An 18,142-nucleotide genomic window follows, 5' to 3' on the forward strand; every position below is an offset into this window, starting at 1 on the left:
ACTACATAAACTTTAAAGCACTAAATAAATGGCAGTACTTTTTAGGAGGATAATAAAAAAAAAATCACTCAAATATAAATATACACTGGGATTTGTCATAGGTTTATTATTGTTGTTTTTTTTTTGTTTGTTTGTTTGTTTCTGGTCATAGGCCAGAGAATTGTTTAAAAGATGGTTCCAATAAGGCATATACAAAATTAAGAAGATATTAGAATTGTTACTTCTTTCTGTAGTTCCAAAAAAGATAATGAATAGATTGATGGACAATCTGAGTTAACTGAATAGATAGAAATGCCCCCAAAATTAGCAACATGATCATTTCTATAAAACTGCAATTAGTTCTTTTCATATTTTTGTCTTGAAAACAATTCAACTTTGAGAAATTGAAAGTTCAACCCATTTATTCTGTGAAATAGCAGGAAGAGTAATAAAAATGAAGTTTCTACTAAAGTTATTAAATTTCTTGTAAGCTTGCCTTAACTACATTTGCATTGACATCATTAGTAAATCACATGGAGCCAAAGTAGGCATCAGGGATATCACTGTCTAATTTTAAAAGATAGAGCTACCCACATGTTTAGCTTAACTCAGGTAAACGATTAGTGGTGACCATTTCTTCACATTAGCAAAGCATTTTCTTAATGAAGAATCATCCTTAGACCAGACATGCCAAGTGACAAATGGATATTTTGTTTTCTTCAAACCCCAAAACCTTCAAGACAAATAAAAAGGATCATTGAAGCATATTCATGTCCCCAGGTTTCCTGGAAATATTATCCCATTAATCAATTAATTATTTGAAGTTGATTGCCCTTTCTCTGGAGTCTGCAACATTCTAATTTGTACAATATTAACATTAATTAAAAATTAAAATAAAATTTAAAATAGTTACGCAAACACCTTCTTTATAACTTTCCTGATTTCTCAATCTCCCTTTCCTGTCTTTATTTATTTAGAAAAGAGGGTCTAGAAAATAATCATTTAAAAAATTATGTATTTTTACTTCCTTTTTCTTAAAGCTGGTAAATATACTTATGAAGTCATAATTAAAACATTGATTTTGTAATCAGAAGACCTCAATTAAAATCTTGCCTCTGGCATGGACCCACATTTAATACCACATACTAAGATTAGATCAAAATGGGTCCAAGATTTAGGCATAAAGAATGAAATCATAAATAAATTGGAGGAACATGGGATGGTTTACCTCTCAGAATTGTGGAGGAGGAAGGAGTTTGTGTCCAAGGGAGAACTAGAGACCATTATTGATCACAAAATAGAAAATTTTGATTACGCCAAATTAAAAAAGTTTCTGCATAAACAAAACTAATGCAAACAAGATTAGAAGGGAAGTAACAAATTGGGAAAACATTTTTACAGTTAAAGGTTCTGATAAAGGCCTCATCTCCAAAATATACAGAGAATTCACTTTAATTTATAATAAATCAAGCCATTCTCCAATTGATAAATGGTCAAAGGATATGAACAGACAATTTTCAGATGATGAAATTAAAACTATTTCCGCTCCTATGAAAGAGTATTCCAAATCACTATTGATCAGAGAAATGCAAATTAAGACAACTCTGAGACATCATTACACACCTGTCAGATTGGCTAAGATGAAAGGAACAAATAACGATGAATGTTGGAGGGGCTGTGGGAAAACTGGGACACGGATGCATTATTGGTGGAGTTGTGAAAGAATCCAACCATTCTGGAGAGCAATCTGGAATTATGCCCAAAAAGTTATCAAAATGTGCATACCCTTTGACCCAGCCATACTACTACTGGGCTTATATCCCAAGGAAATACTAAAGAAGGGAAAGGGACCTGTATGTGCCAGAATGTTTGTGGCAGCCCTTTTCATAGTGGCTAGAAGCTGGAAGATGAATGGATGACCATCAATTGGAGAATGGTTGGGTAAATTATGGTATATGAATGTTATAGAATATTATTGTTCTGTAAGAAATGACCAACAGGAAGAATACAGAGAGGCTTGGAGAGACTTACATCAACTGATGCTAAGTGAAACGAGCAGAACCAGAAGATCATTATACACTTCAACAATGATACTGTATGAGGATGTATTCTGATGGAATTGGATATCTTCAACATAGAGAAGAGCTAATCCAATTCCAATTGATCAATGATGGATAGAATCAGCTACATCCAGAAAAGGAACACTGGGAAATGAGTGTAAACTGTTATTTTTACATTCTGAATCCAATTCTTCCTGTGCAACAAGAAATTCTGTTCTACACACATATATTGTATCTAGAATATATTATAATATATTTAACATATATAAGACTGCCTGCCATCTGGGGGAGGGGGTTGGGGGAGAAAGGGAAGAAATCTGAATAGAAGTAAGTGCAAGGGATAATGTTGTAAAAAATTACCCATGCATATGTACTGTCAAAAAAAAGTTATAATTATAAAATAAAATAAAATAAAAAGAGGAAAATGAAAAAAAAAATCTTGCCTCTGGTGCTTACTGTCTGGTTGACCTTAGACAAAAACATTTAAGCCTTTCCCTCAGTTTCCTCATCTGCAAATTGAGCAGGCTAAATTTACTGATCTCTGAAATAGTTTGCAGATCTGTCTATGATTCTATAAATATTTATCAAACTGTGATCTAGCTCAGGCATTCAGAAAAGGATTTGGACATGAGGGAAACTACAAAGCCTTGAAGCTTGTGAGTTTGGTGTTGTATTCGTCAATAAAGGGAAAACATCTTTATCCAGGAACTTCCACTCATAGATTTGTAAAACAGTTAGTAGGTGGATCCATAATGGCAGAATACATACAAGAAGTTGCTCAAACTCTCTATTTTCCTCAAAAACCACATGAAACCAATTCTCTGAACAGAGTCTGATGAAGTAAAAGCCCTCTCCAGCTCAAGATAGATTGGAAGGACTTAAAGAAAGGTCAGTCTCACTAGGTTGAAAAGGGTGTTCAGCTCAGCTCAGAAAAAATCTGTGAAAGCTAGTAAAAGAGTCTTAAACACAGCAGATCAGCAACTAAGACAATTGGCCCTGTCTCAGTAGAGGAAGAGACTAGTGGGGCAGTTCAAAGAAGACAAATTCTAAGAAACCAGGCTGTTTCTGGAAAGATCAGATAAAGCTAAGCCTGCTGGGAGCAAAACTCCAAAGATCCCTGTTCTCAAAGCCAAGGCTCACAGCTACACAGGGAGGTTGGGACACCACCATCTTTGCCCCAGGAGCAGAACTGGAAAATAAAAGTTAAAAAAAAAGGAGGAACTACAAGAAAATGAAAGAAAATTAGCAAAAAAACAAACAAACAAAAAAAAAAACACAGAAAAAAACCTTGACTAGAGAAAGGTACTATGTGACAAGGAAGATCTAAACAATCTAAACACCAACTCAGACAGGGACAAAATGTCCAGAGAGGGAATTTCAAAGAATGATATGAATTGATCTCAAGCCCAATTAAAAAAAAAATAGAAGGCAGATGGAAACTAATGGTTCTCTGAAACATCACAAATCAAACAAAGCAAAAAGAATGAAAAAATGGGGAAAAAGGAAAATACCTCATTGGAAAAACCAACCACCAGAATATAAATACAGAAGAATAATTTTAAAATTATTAGTCTACCTAAAGGCCATGTCCCAAAAAACAGCTTAAATAGCATTCTTCAAGAGTTCATGAAGGGAAATTGCCATCATATTCTTGAAACAGAGGGAGAAATAGTCATTTAAGGAATCCATAGATCACTTCTGAAAAGAGACTTCCCAAGGAAAATTCCAAGGAACATTGTTGCAAGACTCCAGAAGAATATCAAGTCAAACTTACTGCAAATTGCCAGACAAAACTCAATTCAAGTATCAAGGAGTAGCATTGAGATTACACAGGATCTGGCAGCATCTGCAATAAAGGAGTGGAGGGCCTAAAATACCATATTCTGAAAGACAAAGTACTCTCTTATTACCAAGAACTAACTACTTGAGGCTAAGCATCATTTTTCAGGGGAGGAGATGGATTTTCAATGAAATAAGAGACTGAGGATTACTTCTATTGAAAAAAAAAACAAAACAAAACAGACAATTTAATATTTAACTCAAGAGAAACATAGAAAGGTAAAAAGAGGAAATATTTTAAGGTTAAAATGTTTACATCCCTAGATGGGAAAATTATATCTGTAACTTTTTTTTTCCCCTGAGGCTGGGGTTAAGTGACTTGCCCAGGGCCACACAGCTAAGAAGTGTTAAGTGTCTGAGACCAGATTTGAACTCCAGTCCTCCTGAATTCAAGGTTGGTGCTCTATCCACTGCGCAACCTAGCTGCCCCCATCTGTAACTCTTGAGAACTGTATCTGTTAATGGGCAGTTAGAGGAAGCACCAAATGGAAAAATGGAATGTTTTGAATTGATTCTGATGTGATGATATAAAAGAAAAAAGCATTAAGCGTTGGAAAAAGGTCTGTACTATGAGAAGAGAAAAGGGGAGGAATAATGGGACAAAATAGATTTCAAGAAGAGGCACAAAAAACCTATTACAATAGAGGGAAAGAAGGGAGGGGAAGGAACATTGTCTGAAGCTTAATTACATTCATTTTGGCTCAAAGAGGGAATAACTTATTTAAACAGTTGGGTATAGGAATTTATCTTAACCCATTAAAAATAGAAGGAAAAGGGGAAAGAAAAGGAAGGGACAGGATAGAAGGGAGAACAGAAACTCTAGAAAAAAGGGATGAGAAGGGGGGAGTGATAGAAGATAGGATGGATAGAGGTTGGGGTGGATTAAAAACAAAATATTACTTAGGGACAAAGTAAAAAGGAGAAGAAAAGTACACATAGGGGAGAAAATAGAAATAGGGAAATACAGACATGATAATCATAGCTGTGAATCTGAATGGGATGAACTCTCCTGTAAAACAGAAGTCAATAAAGTGGATTAAAAAGAAAAAGAAAAACAGGACCCCAAAATAGGTTGTGTCCAAGAGAGAGATACAGAGTAAAGGTAAAATGCTGATGGAGAATTCATTATGCTCAAACAAACAAACAAACAAACAAAACAAACCAGTAGTAATATTGAACTCAGATAAAGCAAAAGTGGAAATAGACCTAATTCAAAGAGACAAGGAAGGAAACTACATCTTAAAGCTTATCATAAACAATGAAGTAATAATATGCAGCAAGTGGCAGAACAGCCAAATTTCTACAGTTTTTAAGCCAGTTACAGTAAGAAATAGACAGCAAAACTACACTAGTGGAGTTCCTCCATGGGGAAAAAAAGAAACTATGGAGTTACATGGTTTAACACAATCCTAGAAAGCCTAGGCATGATAGCTCTCTAGAGAAAATTGAATAGGGACAAAAAGGAATATGTCTTTTTCTAGGCAGTTCAAGGCATCTATACAAAAACTTACCATATATTAGGGAACACAAACCTGAAATCACTATTTTACAAAAATTGCTGGGAAAACTGGAAAATAATATGTTGGAAGCTTTGCATAGACCTACAGCTCATACCCCATACTAAAATAAGTCCAAAATGAATGCATGATTTGGGCATAGTGATATCATAAGTAATATCGTAAACCAAAAGATAATTTACTCATAAGATTTTTGGAGGAAAGAGGAATTTATGACGAAAGAAGAAGTAGATAGCATTATGAAAAACAAAATGGATAACTTTGGTTTCATTAAAGTGAAAAGATTCTGTACAAACAAAACCAATACAAAGAAGCTTAAAAGGGATGTACTAAGCTGGGGAGAATTTTTTTTTTAACAAAGCGTTTCTGATAAAGACCTCATTTCTAAAATATATAAAGAATTGTGTCAAATTTATAAGAATACCAAGGAATTAGAGTAGGAAATGAGGAAATCAAACTATCACTCTTTGCAGATGACATGATGGTATACTTAGAGAACCCCAAAAACCCTGATAAAAAGCTATTAGAAATAATTCAGAATTTCAGCAAAGTGGCAGGATACAAAATAAATCCACATAAATCCTTAGCATTTTTATATATCACTAACTAAATGCAACAGCAAGAGATATAAAGAGAAATTCCATTCCAAACAAATGTTGAGAGTATAAAGTATTTGGGAAACCATCTACCAAAGAAAAGTCAGGAATTATATGAGAAAAATTACAAAACACTTGCCACAAAAATAAAGTCAGATTTAAATAATTGGAAAGACATTCAGTGCTCTTGGATAGGCCGAGCGAATATAATAAAGATGACAATACTCCCCAAACTAATCTATTTATTTAGTGCTATACCAATAAGACTCCCAAGAAACTATTTTAATGACCTAGAAAAAATAACAACAAAATTCATATGGAAGAATAAAAGGTCGAGAATTGCAAGGGAACTAATGAAAAAAAACTCAGAGGAAGGTGGTCTAAGTGTACCTGATCTAAAGCTATTTTATATAGCAGCAGTCACCAAAACCATTTGGTATTGGCTAAGAAATAGACTGGTAGATCAGTGGAACAGATTAGATACAAAGGATAAAAAAGGGTACATCTATAGCAATCTAATCTTTGACAAACCCAAAGATACCAACATTAGGGACAAAAATTCATTATTTGGAAAAAACTGTTGGAAAAACTGGAAATTAATATGGCAGAAATTAGATATGGATCCACACTTAACACCATATACCAAGATAAGATCAAAATGGGTCCATGATTTAGGCATAAAGAGTGAGATCATAAATAGATTAGAGGAACAGAGGATAGTCTACCTCTCAGACTTTTGGAGGAGGAAGGAATTTATGACCAGAGTAGAACTAGAGATCATTATTGATCACAAAATAGAAGATTTTGATTACATCAAACTAAAAAGTTTCTGTACAAATAATACTAATGCAAACAAGATTAGAAGGGAAGTAACAAATTGGGAAAATATTTTTAAAAGCAAAGGTTCTGACAGAGGTCTCATTTCCAAAATATATAGAGAACTGACCCTAATTTATAAGAAACTGAACCATTCTCCAATTGATAAATGGTCAAATGATATGAACAGACAATTCTCAGATGAAGAAATTGAAACTATATCCACTCACATGAAAGAGTGTTCCAAATCACTACTGATCAGAGAAATGCAAATTAAGACAACTCTGAGATACCACTACACACCTGTCAGATTGGCTAAGATGACAGGAACAAATAATGATGAATGTTGGAGAGGATGTGGGAAAACTGGGACACTAATACATTGCTGGTGGAGTTGTGAAAGAATCCAGCCATTCTGGAGAACAATTTGGAACTATGCCCAAAAAGTTATCAAACTGTGCATTCCCTTTGACCCAGCAGTACTACCGTGTTTCCCCGATAATAAGACCTATCCTGAAAATAAGACACCCACATACTCTTTAATATTCCGCTAAAATAAGCCCTCCCCCGAAAATAAGCCCTATCGAACTTACTATGAAAACGGTCATCATGGTGATCCCCTGCGCTATATGCTGCGTAGCGGTACCTTCAGTAAGCAGCGCCGCCCTCCCCTCCCGGGTGAAACGCACGTCGCGCTCTGAGCTGCATCCAATCAGAGCTGCAGCAGTGAGCGCGTCATCCTCTTCTTCCCTGGTGATTTGCTTGCTGGCGCAAGACATCCAGGCTGGAATTCAGGGTATGGATACTTATGACGATGTTGTTGAAGAAGATGACATGATCATTATTGAATAAAGGTAAAAAAATTTTTGTTCACATTTACCTGTTTATTAAAATTGCTGTCAATGTTCATTAAAATAAGCCCTCCCCTGAAAATAAGCCCTCTGGTGTTTTTTAGTCCCAAAAAAATAATAAGACAGTGTCTTATTATCGGGGAAACACGGTACTACTGGGCCTATATCCCAAAGAAATACTAAAGAGTGGAAAGAAACCTGTATGTACCAAAATGTTTGTGGCAGCTCTTTTTGTTGTAGCTAGAAACTGGAAGATGAATGGATGTCCATCAGTTGGAGAATGGTTGGGTAAATTATGGTATATGAAGGTTATGGAATATTATTGCTCCATAAGAAATGACCAGCAGGAGGAATACAGAGAGGCTTGGAGAGACCTACATCAACTGTTGCTGAGTGAAATGAGCAGAACCAGAAGATCACTGTACACTTCAACAACAATACTGTATGAGGATGTATTCTGATGGAAGTGGAAATCTTCAACATAAAGAAGAGCCAACTCACTTCCAGTTGATCAATGATGGACAGAGAAGAAACACTGGGAAGTGAATGTAAATTGTTAGCACTAATATCTGTCTGCCCAGGTTGCATGTACCTTCAGAATCTAATGCTTATTGTGCAACAAGAACATGGTATTTACACACATGTATTGTACCTAGACTATATTGTAACACATGTAAAATGTATGGGATTGCCTGTCATCGGGGGGAGGGAGTAGAGGGAAGGGGGGTAATTTGAAAAAATGAATACAAGGGATAATATTATAAAATATATAATAAAAAAAGAATTAAATTGATCTATTCACAGGACCCAGTGTTCACCTCTGTGCATAATTTTATCCTTCTTATATTTGGGGATGTTTATGGTTATTGAATCCCTCATGTTAAATAGAAACTCCTTGAGGACAAAAAAAACGTATAAGAATACAAGTCATTTTCAATTGATAAATGGTTAAAAGATAAGAGCAAACATTTTTCACAAGATATTATTCAAGTCATCTATAGTTATATGAAAAAATTCTCTAAATAACTATTGATTATAAAAATACAAATTAAAACAACTCTTGAGGTACCTACCTCATACCTTTCAGATTGGCTAAGATGTCAGGAAAAGATGATACATGTTAGAGTGGATTTGGGAAAACTGGATGTTAATGCATTATTGGTGGACTTGTGAAATGATTCAACTAATCTGAAGAAAAATGTAAAACTGGGAAATCTTACATTGTTTTAAAAAAATCCTTAAAGACCTTTGGCACAAGCTTTAAGAAGAGGCAAGCATGTCAGTAGTGCAGTAAGTGGAATTTGTGGTTTTCCTAAAAAAAAAAAAAAAAAAAAAAAGACTTGTAAAAAAAGCACAGAAGCAGAGATTATTATAGATAGCTGTGCTGTTTTTTTTTTTTTATAAGATATTTCATACTCTATCAAATATCAAATTGTTTTTCATATTGTTGGCTTAATCCTACTCTTTAGGTGGCTTGTGAATTTATGGTAAGAAATGAAATATTCTATAGACAAAAGTAAAAATAGATAGGTGATGAATGAGAGAGAAAAAAAGTGAAAGAGAGAGAGAGAGAGAGAGAGAGAGAGAGAGAGAGAGAGAGAGAGAGAGAGAGAATATAAGGTGATTGAAAGATAAGAAAAATATAGAAAAATTAAAGAGATGGATGGTAAAGATAGATGATATATAGATAAATGGATAGATTGATGAGATAGTTGTGAATAAAATTCAATATCAGTAGACTGAGACACATTTTGACAAAATAGCAGTGTATTAATACAGCATGAACCTATTTATAAAGAGGTCAATAATTTATACTGAATACTCTAAGATGAAGACATAACTCATTTTATAGAGTTAGTATGAATAATAAAATAAGCAGAAGACATCATGTAGTTGAAGTTGACATCATTGACTATATAACTAAGGCGAAGAAATAAGATTAATTGGAACTTGGGAGACACAGGCAGGAGCTGTAATATTCTCCTCTAAAATATAATATTCTCTGGGAGCAGGTTTCTTGGGGAGCTTCTGGAGATAGCCTTCCTTTCAGTTCAGTATAATCACACCAAATGCAGCCAAGAGTTAAAGTCCAAATACTTTATTGTCTCCTTCAAAGTCGTGTCTCTTTTCCCGGGGCTCAGCTAATTTTTCTTAGAGGCCTTCTATAGTCTTGCTTCCGAGAGCTTAAGCTGCTTTCTCTGGCTTCTCAATCTCCTTGATTGAATCCCGGTTGAGGCTCCCAGAGCCTCTAGTAAGTTTATCCTTTCTGGCCCTGATCCTTCTTCTTATATGCCACACACTTATTTGTGGTAGGATTAAATCAAAGCTAAACTAGATTTAACCACTGTCTTCTCAATCCACTTACTTAGCATTTTATAAAAATCCTAACAAAGGACCTCCCAGTATTTTGTGTTAGCATCAAAGAAGGCTCTGAGTTCTATGAGCAAAGTCAAGTGTAATAGCTCAAAATAAATGTAACATACAAATATGGATATTTCCTCCAAAATGTTCATACAGTCTATTTGTTATTGACTTGTAGAAAAGCCATCCAAACTTGTATTGATTTAATCATCCAATTAGGCACACAGTACATTGATTTTTATATTGTCAGATCATTTTGGTCCTCTTTAATTAGGAAAGACAATAGCAACAATAATCAAGATTTCTCCAGAATGCAAGGTAATGGTATGAAGGAGAAAAAGAAATATGTACGGTAGATTAAGGGAGGGTGAAAAAGATATTATCCTCTCAGTATATGTCTAACAACTCAACAGGATACTCTCTTTTCTTCATTAGGCTCCTTCTCCAGTTCTGTTAGTGGAAGTGTTAATGTATGTAGGTTGGACCTGTTATGCTTGATTTTAAGATATATACTTATTCTGAGACATTATTCTGACTCTAAACCTCTACCCATTTACTCATTTGTTCCTCAGATGACTTATCTCTTTTTTCTCTTCCCCCCCTCTCACATTTACCTTTCATTGTGCTCTAGTAAAGCCAGGTTTATTTCTCAGTCAAGAAAGTTACTTTGGGCAGGTAGGTGGCACAGTGGATAAATTGCTGAGCTAGAGTCAGCAAGTTCAAATCTTTCCTTAGCTGCTTGTTAGCTGTATAGCCCTGGATAAAACACTTAACACTGTTTCCCTTAGTTTCTTTTTCTGTAAAATTAACTGGAAAAAGAAATGGCAAATCACTTCAATATCTTTGCCAAGAAAGACATTATGAAAGTTCAGACACACCTGAAAATGACTAAACAATAACATATCAACCTATATTTTTAGGGGCAAAGTTAAACCAAAAACACTCTGGATTGTGTGTCCTCTATTAAAACAAAAACAACAATCATCAGCACCATAACCTTTCTGAGATTAGAATCTAATAGAAAAAACAATTTTCTTGCTTTTGATGACTTCTCTCTCTCTTTTTTTTTTCCTGGTCTAATCTTTTCTTATTTGAAGGCTCCCAAAACAGAATAGTAATAATCTGAAATAATTTCATAAAATAATAGTATTTAATAAGTCTAAGAATATAAATTACTTGGGAAAGAATGCCTTAACCAAAAAGAATTGTTGGTAAAACTCAAAAAAAAAAAAGATTGTGAAAACTAGGCTCACACGTTAAATCTTAAGTAATATTGTAAAATAACTTTAAAATTAAAATATGATCTGAATGGTAATGTTCTCCATTAAAAATTTAGGAGAGAATTCTGAGAAGATGGTGTAGTAGGTTAGAAAACCCAAAACTCTCTAGATTTTCCCCACAGACAAAACAAAATTGCTCCTCAGGCAAACATAGATCTGTGGGAAACAAATAAGACTGGTAGCTCAAAGGAAGCCTCTGCCACAACATCAGGAACTTCCACCAGTGGAGAGCAGGGGAGTCAGGAATTTGAGAACTAGAAGATCAAAGATATCTCTTCTAATAACAAATCTCAGGCCCAAATGTGCTGCTAAGATACTTCCCTGAGAGAAGCCAAATGAAAACAGAAATAACCAGGCAGGGATGTTGCTGGATGCAGGCACTACCAGATTTTCAGGATTTTGTCTCAATTTTGAACTCAATAGAAAATTCAGCATGTAAAAGCCAACATCAAAGATTAATTTCAGGGGACTTGATAAGTACAAATTGTTTATATTTTACATGTAGAAATGTAAACCATAAGTGTGTCATTGATTAGCTCAAAATACAAATTGGTATAGAAAGGTAGAGTTAGGGGAGAGCTTCCCATGATGTGACTCTAAATAAGCCAAAGCCATGCAGTAAAAGATAAAAACAATCACCACATTATAATAATGAGATGTGATAGAATTCCCAATCCCCCTATTTTTGTCTACCTACATTTTTGATTTCCTTCACAGGCTAATTGTACACTAGTTCAAAGTTTTATTCTTTTTGTACAGCAAAACAACTGTTTGGACATGTATACATATATTGTTTTTAATTTATACTTTAACATATGTAACATGTATTGGTCAACCTGCCATCTGGGGAGGGGGTGGAGGGAAGGAGGGGAAAATTAGAACAAAAGGCTTGGCAATTGTCAATGCTATAAATTTACCCATGCATATATCTTAGAAATAAAAAAGATATTTTAAAAAAATGAGATGTGAGAGCAGGGACCTGAAGAGGAATTAGATCAGGGAAGAGGGCTAGTTGTTCTGAAGGTTTACACTGGGAATGGTATAAAGAAGGAACAACATATATACATTCAGAAGTGTATATTCAAAAGTGTATAACACCCTCCCAAATCTTAAAAAAAGGGAGGAGAGTAATATGATAAGGTGTATAGATTAATAGGAATGGGATAAAGAGGGAGACAAAGGGTTGGAAGAGAAAACAAGAGAGGAATCCAAGGGGAGGACGAGCAGAAGGGAAGTTAATAGCAAGTCAAATAGTCAAATAATAGCAAGTTAAATTAAGAGTAAAAGTATATTTTTCTATCCCCTTAGCAAGGAAAGGAAATAAGAGATATACACAAACTTAATAACAAACTTCAGTGGCAGTATTTATTAGGATAAAAATATGAGTAGCAATCCCTAATCTCAAAGTCAAACTTAAAAAACATTCAACCAAGAGAGACATCTGCATTATATGTACATGACATTACATGTCCAACTATATGGTTTTGGATAAATGCATATGTATACATGTGTGTATGTGTGTCTTTATGTGCATATATATGTATGTGTATACACACACAAATCTGGACTTAATTGTAACCTCTTTGGGAGAGAAAGGGAAGAGGAAAGGAAGTAAAAGAGTAAAATAAAAAGTATATAGCAGACAACAAAAGAAAATATACAAAGAAGCAAACATAGTTAGAATACAATCTCTCATATTATTTTATATATTTTCTAGAAATGGACATTTATTATTATATAATTTGAATCCTTTCATATTTTTCTGGGTATATGAGAATTTTTTTCTTTTTCTGTCTTTGTTTTTATATTTTGTTGTTTCTCTTATTTTGCATTTACATTTAAATAAAGATTTAAAAAAACAGAAGGGATTGAATCAATTATTTTTTCACCATTACTACAATCACCACCATAACAAACAAGCTAGTAAATAAATAGTGCAATTAGTTGGTACAAAAACAAATAGAGAAATGAACATAAATTAAGACCTGAGTGTAAATCTGGATTCAGAAATTTACTAATTATAAGAACTTTGAGAAGTCATTAGTCTTCAGTTTACTCAACTGTAAAATAGTTGAAATAACATCATCTTCATTCAAGAAATGTTTTGTGGATGAAAAGAGTTATCTTACAATTTTAAGTTTTACAAATATGTTATCATTTCAATATCTCTGGGAAGTAAGAACTATTATTATCACCTTAATTTCACACATAAGGGAAAAGACAGATATACATTTAATAACTTGTTTGGTTTTTTTTAAATTTTATTAAACTTTTTAGTTTAAAAACATATGCAAAGATAATTTTCAGCATTTACCCTTGCAAAACCTGTGCTTAAAATTTTCCCCCTCAGTTTCTCCTAAATGACAAGTAGTCTAATATGTTAAACATGTGCAGTTCTTTTATAAATATTTCCACAATTATCATGCTGCACAAGAAAAAATCAGATCAAAAAGGAAAAAAGTTAGAAAGAAAATAAACTGCAAACAAACGACAATTAAAAAGGTGAACCTATTATGTTGTGATCTATACTCAGTTCCCACTATTTTCTCTATAGGTGCAGATGACTCTCTTCATCACAAAACTATTAGAACTGTCCTGAATCCCCTCACTTTTGAAAAGAGGTAGCTCCTTCAGAATTGATGATATAATCTTGCTGTTATCGTGTACAATGTTCTCCTGATGCTACTTACTTTACTTGGTATCAGTTCATGTAATTCTCTCCAGACCTTTCTGAATCATCCTGCTAATTATTTCTTACAGAATAATGCTCCATAACCTTCATATACTATAACTTATTCAGTCATTCCCCAACTGATGGGTATCCATTCAATTTCCAGTTTCTTGCCACTACAAAAAGAGCTGCCACAAATATTTTTGCACATTAGATTCCTTTCTCTTTTTTATGATCTCTTTAGAATACAGGCCCAGCAAAGACATTGCTGGATCAAAGGGTATGCACAGTTTGATAGCCCTTTAGACATAGTTCCACATTGCTCTCTGGAATGTTTGGCTCACTTCACAACTCCACCAATAATGTATCAGTGTCCCAGTTTTCCTACCTGGTACAGCTAAATGCAATTCATAAAAAAATTATATATCTGAACACTTAGCTAGAAAGATAAAGCAAATGAGCATTCAATTAAATAATCATATTTATTAAATCTATGCTATATGACTAGTTTTATATTAGATATTGGAGGCACAAAGACAGATATGAAATAACCCTTACCAGTAAGTTGTTTATGTACTATTGGAGGAGAAAATATTGTGTACATTCACACTTACATATATATATACTTACATACATGTACTATAGATAAATGTATCTATATCTATATATACTATGGTAAATTCTGATAATACAATATGATAATAAGAAAATGTTTGCACATAAAAACACACCAAATTTTCAGTACCTGCAATCATTTCTTGATCATTTACCTCTGTTTTAAATACAAATGCGATAGTCTATATATTATTCCCACTTGTTATGCATACTTCCTGCCTCAATGGATTGGAGAAATAAAAATTTTTCATCTATTGCTCTCCTGGATTAGCTTTTCTGACTTCAGAATACCCTTGTGTCTTGAAGAGATAAAGATGCCAATCCTTCCTGATTCTTTTTCCTATCTTCTGGTCTGCCCTAGCCTGTCTCTAAGGATAAATAGAAAAGGTATTCCACTAGTACTTATTACTACTCCCTTTGCTTGACTTGTCTAAAGTCCATAAAGATCACTACCCTAAGGCCCAACTGCTAGAGATTAATGACTTCCTGAATTCACTGAGCAATAAATACCACTTGGTCATACTAAATCCATCCCAGTAATCCCACCCATCCTATTCAAATCTCATTTGTGTCAGTATATTACTGAGTTCAAGATGCTATTACCCATGCAAGGACTTTTTTTTTTTTTTGCCCAGGGTATCACAGCTGGGAAGTGTTAGGTGTCTGAGATCAAATTTGAACTCAGGTCCTCCCAACTTCAGGGTTGGTACTCTATCTACTATGCCATCTAGTTGTCCCATAAGGATGCTTTTTAACATTTTTTTAAGTTCTTTCATGCATCTATAAAAAATATCTCCTTTTAGTTACATTCAGTATATACATTCTTATGTATTTATAATAAATCTTTACTATTCAGCAAAATGTTATCTATTTGTTCCAAAAGTATTTTTGTAAATTTCTTACCTGTTTTTTTAAGTACTCTGAGAAAGATTATCAATTTACTGACTCCTTATTTACAAGAAAGAGTCAATCTTTTCATAGCTGTCTTGGAGTGATGAGCCTGGTATTGTTCTTGGGATTGTTGTTGATGATATTTTTTTATTTTAATACAGTATTGTACTTTATTAGGACTTTTTCCAAATCTGTTATGACCTACTTTACATTTTATATCTTATATTTTGTTTCATATATATGCATGTTTCTAAAGACATTTCTATCTAGCTAGCTATCAGTCTTGATATTAAATACATTTATTTAAATGCACACATTCATATGTCTTTTATAATCTTTTATAATTTTTTATGTATTTGTATATGTCTTCGGGCTTTTATAATTTTTTTTTCTTTAACCTCATTGGAATTCCTCATTGTGGAAGCATAGGCATGGGATTTTCCTGCAAGTGGAAATTGCAGTGTCATGAGCCTTTCATTCACTCCTTTCAGAAGGTATACAAGCTTATTTACTAAATTTACTAAATTAGTTTTGATTGCAAAACCTATAGATTCATAGAACTCCCCTTTACTGTGTATTCTAGAAAAAAACCTGTATCTAGTTCCAAATTCAGTAAGCAGGTATTCATTTGATAATCTTTTCAATCAGGGCTACTATTTTGATGTGACACCTGTTGAATTCTCTCACAGCAAAAGCTGTTTGTCTTTCATGTCTACTGGATTTTGTGTTGTCTATAAGTATGGCCTATTCCTTGTACCAATTGTAATTGGAATCAACTTTGCATAACTTTTTGGTATATATTTTAGTATTTCAGCTACAGGCTGGGATACCCACTTGCTGTGGTAGTCAGGCCAGGGCTGGGTAAGCAGACAATTTTTTAGCTTTCTAGCCCCTTCTTCACAACTGGAGGTAAGTAGTACAATCCTTAAAAGGCTGCTCAGTCATTCAGGGGGCTGCAAATTCCCACTTCAGCTCCCAGTGAGAAGATTGTTCTCATCTACCTATCCTACCAGAGAATGTCCTCACATGCTTGGGGTAAACATTCCCCTAACTTGAGATCCTTTGCTCATTCTCAATCTGGTGTAGACCACCTGCTGAAATTGTGTATGATACAGATTCATGAAGCCACTGGTGAGATGTACATGGATCAGGAGGACACCAAAGTCAAAAGCAGCTGTGTAAAAGGATTGGCAGCCCTCACCCTAGAGTTACCAGGCTTCCCTGAACACTTAAAAAGGCTACAAGCCAAAGCTAAAGTGGAGGGAGTGCTGAATCAATTGATTGTGTACTCAATGAAGTCTCTGAAGTTGAGATGCAGCAAAGCAGGGATCAATTCCCTGCTGCTTGTGCTAATCTTGGGCTAACAACTTACACCACAAAAGCACAGGGGTCCCCTTGGCCAGCACCACATCATCCATATGTGGAACTGAATTACAGCAAATGGAAAAGTTTTGAATGTTGTGGACAATTTCATTTACTTTGGCATTATACTTCCCAGGGATGCACACCTTGATAATGAGATTGACACACATTGCCAGAGCTGTTCTATGTTTGGGAGGTTACATATTTGATGATTGATTAATTGGTCTTATTATTTTATCAGCAGCATAATTATTTATGTGATTAATTAATAATAATTATTAACTAATACTATTAATATCATTTCTTAGGTGAATTTCAAGGTTGTATTACCTCTAATTACTGAATAGTTCTTGAAGATTGCATTAGCCCTAAATTTAACCAATTAATTCACAGAATTATGTTAGCATAATCTTATTTCAGTAGGTTTTTTTCAGCATAATTCATGACAATTTAATTTAATAGCTTATCTGGGATGGGTACCAGATTCTGTATAAATTAAATAGATAGTATATAGCACTGTCATATCACAAAGGCAAAGAGAGTAAAAATTTAAAAGGTTAATTATAATATAGTTTATAAATATAAAAAAGGAATTCAATACAAAAAAGTAATTCAGACTTCTTTCATTTTTTTGTGCAAGATAAAAGCAGAAAGATTATCATATTGGGAAACTTTGAAACTACTGAAGCACAACTCAACAATTGCAGAGAAAAGATCCTCAGAGAGTATAGGGGTCTTAAATGCTGTGATGATCACCATTTGAAGGTAATTAAATTAAGAATTACTGTGGCAAGGAAGGAAACTGTGATTTTCCTCATCTAAGAATTATATTTTCAGTAAACTGAAACTGAAACTGGGTGAATATGACAATTACAATGACACTATTGGGTCTCATTTCTTCAGAAAGCTAATTTCCAACTTCAAAGAAAACTGAATTTGCCATTTAAAGTGTGGAATTAAAGGCTTGCTATAAAATTTCTAAATACTTGAATCTAAAGAGAACCATTCAAACTTAGATCAGCCACAAATAAGGTAAAGTTAATTAATAAAAACACTTTCAGTAGAAGGGATCATGTATGCAACTCAAATATGGCACTTGGATTTCCTCTCAAATAATAAAGATATGGTCAGTGAGATCTGAATGTCCCTATCAGGTAAAATCCTATCTCTATAAAAGAAGTCAAGCAAGAGGTAAGAAAGGGATTCCTTATTAGAAAACTTTGAGACAGAAGACTGCCATTTGTAGGTAGATTTGGCATTTTCTTGCTTACTAGTGAATGATAATGTCATATCTCAGAGAAAAT

The 18,142-nt window shown here is 33.9% G+C and overlaps 1 long non-coding RNA gene across 1 annotated transcript in view; it reads left to right on the forward strand.

Moving 5' to 3' along the window:
- Nucleotides 1–17,597, forward strand: part of LOC141559794 (uncharacterized) — a 75,241-nt gene extending 57,644 nt beyond the window's left edge. Inside the window, exons 2-3 of the long non-coding RNA XR_012487552.1 lie at nucleotides 15,906–15,970; nucleotides 17,479–17,597. This is a non-coding gene — a long non-coding RNA (uncharacterized LOC141559794). The remainder of the gene's footprint in view (nucleotides 1–15,905; nucleotides 15,971–17,478) is intronic.
- The last annotated feature ends 545 nt before the right edge of the window (nucleotides 17,598–18,142 follow it).

This window comes from Sminthopsis crassicaudata, chromosome 3 (genome assembly GCF_048593235.1).
Source record: "Sminthopsis crassicaudata isolate SCR6 chromosome 3, ASM4859323v1, whole genome shotgun sequence".
In the NCBI taxonomy this organism is placed as follows: Eukaryota; Metazoa; Chordata; class Mammalia; order Dasyuromorphia; family Dasyuridae; genus Sminthopsis; species Sminthopsis crassicaudata.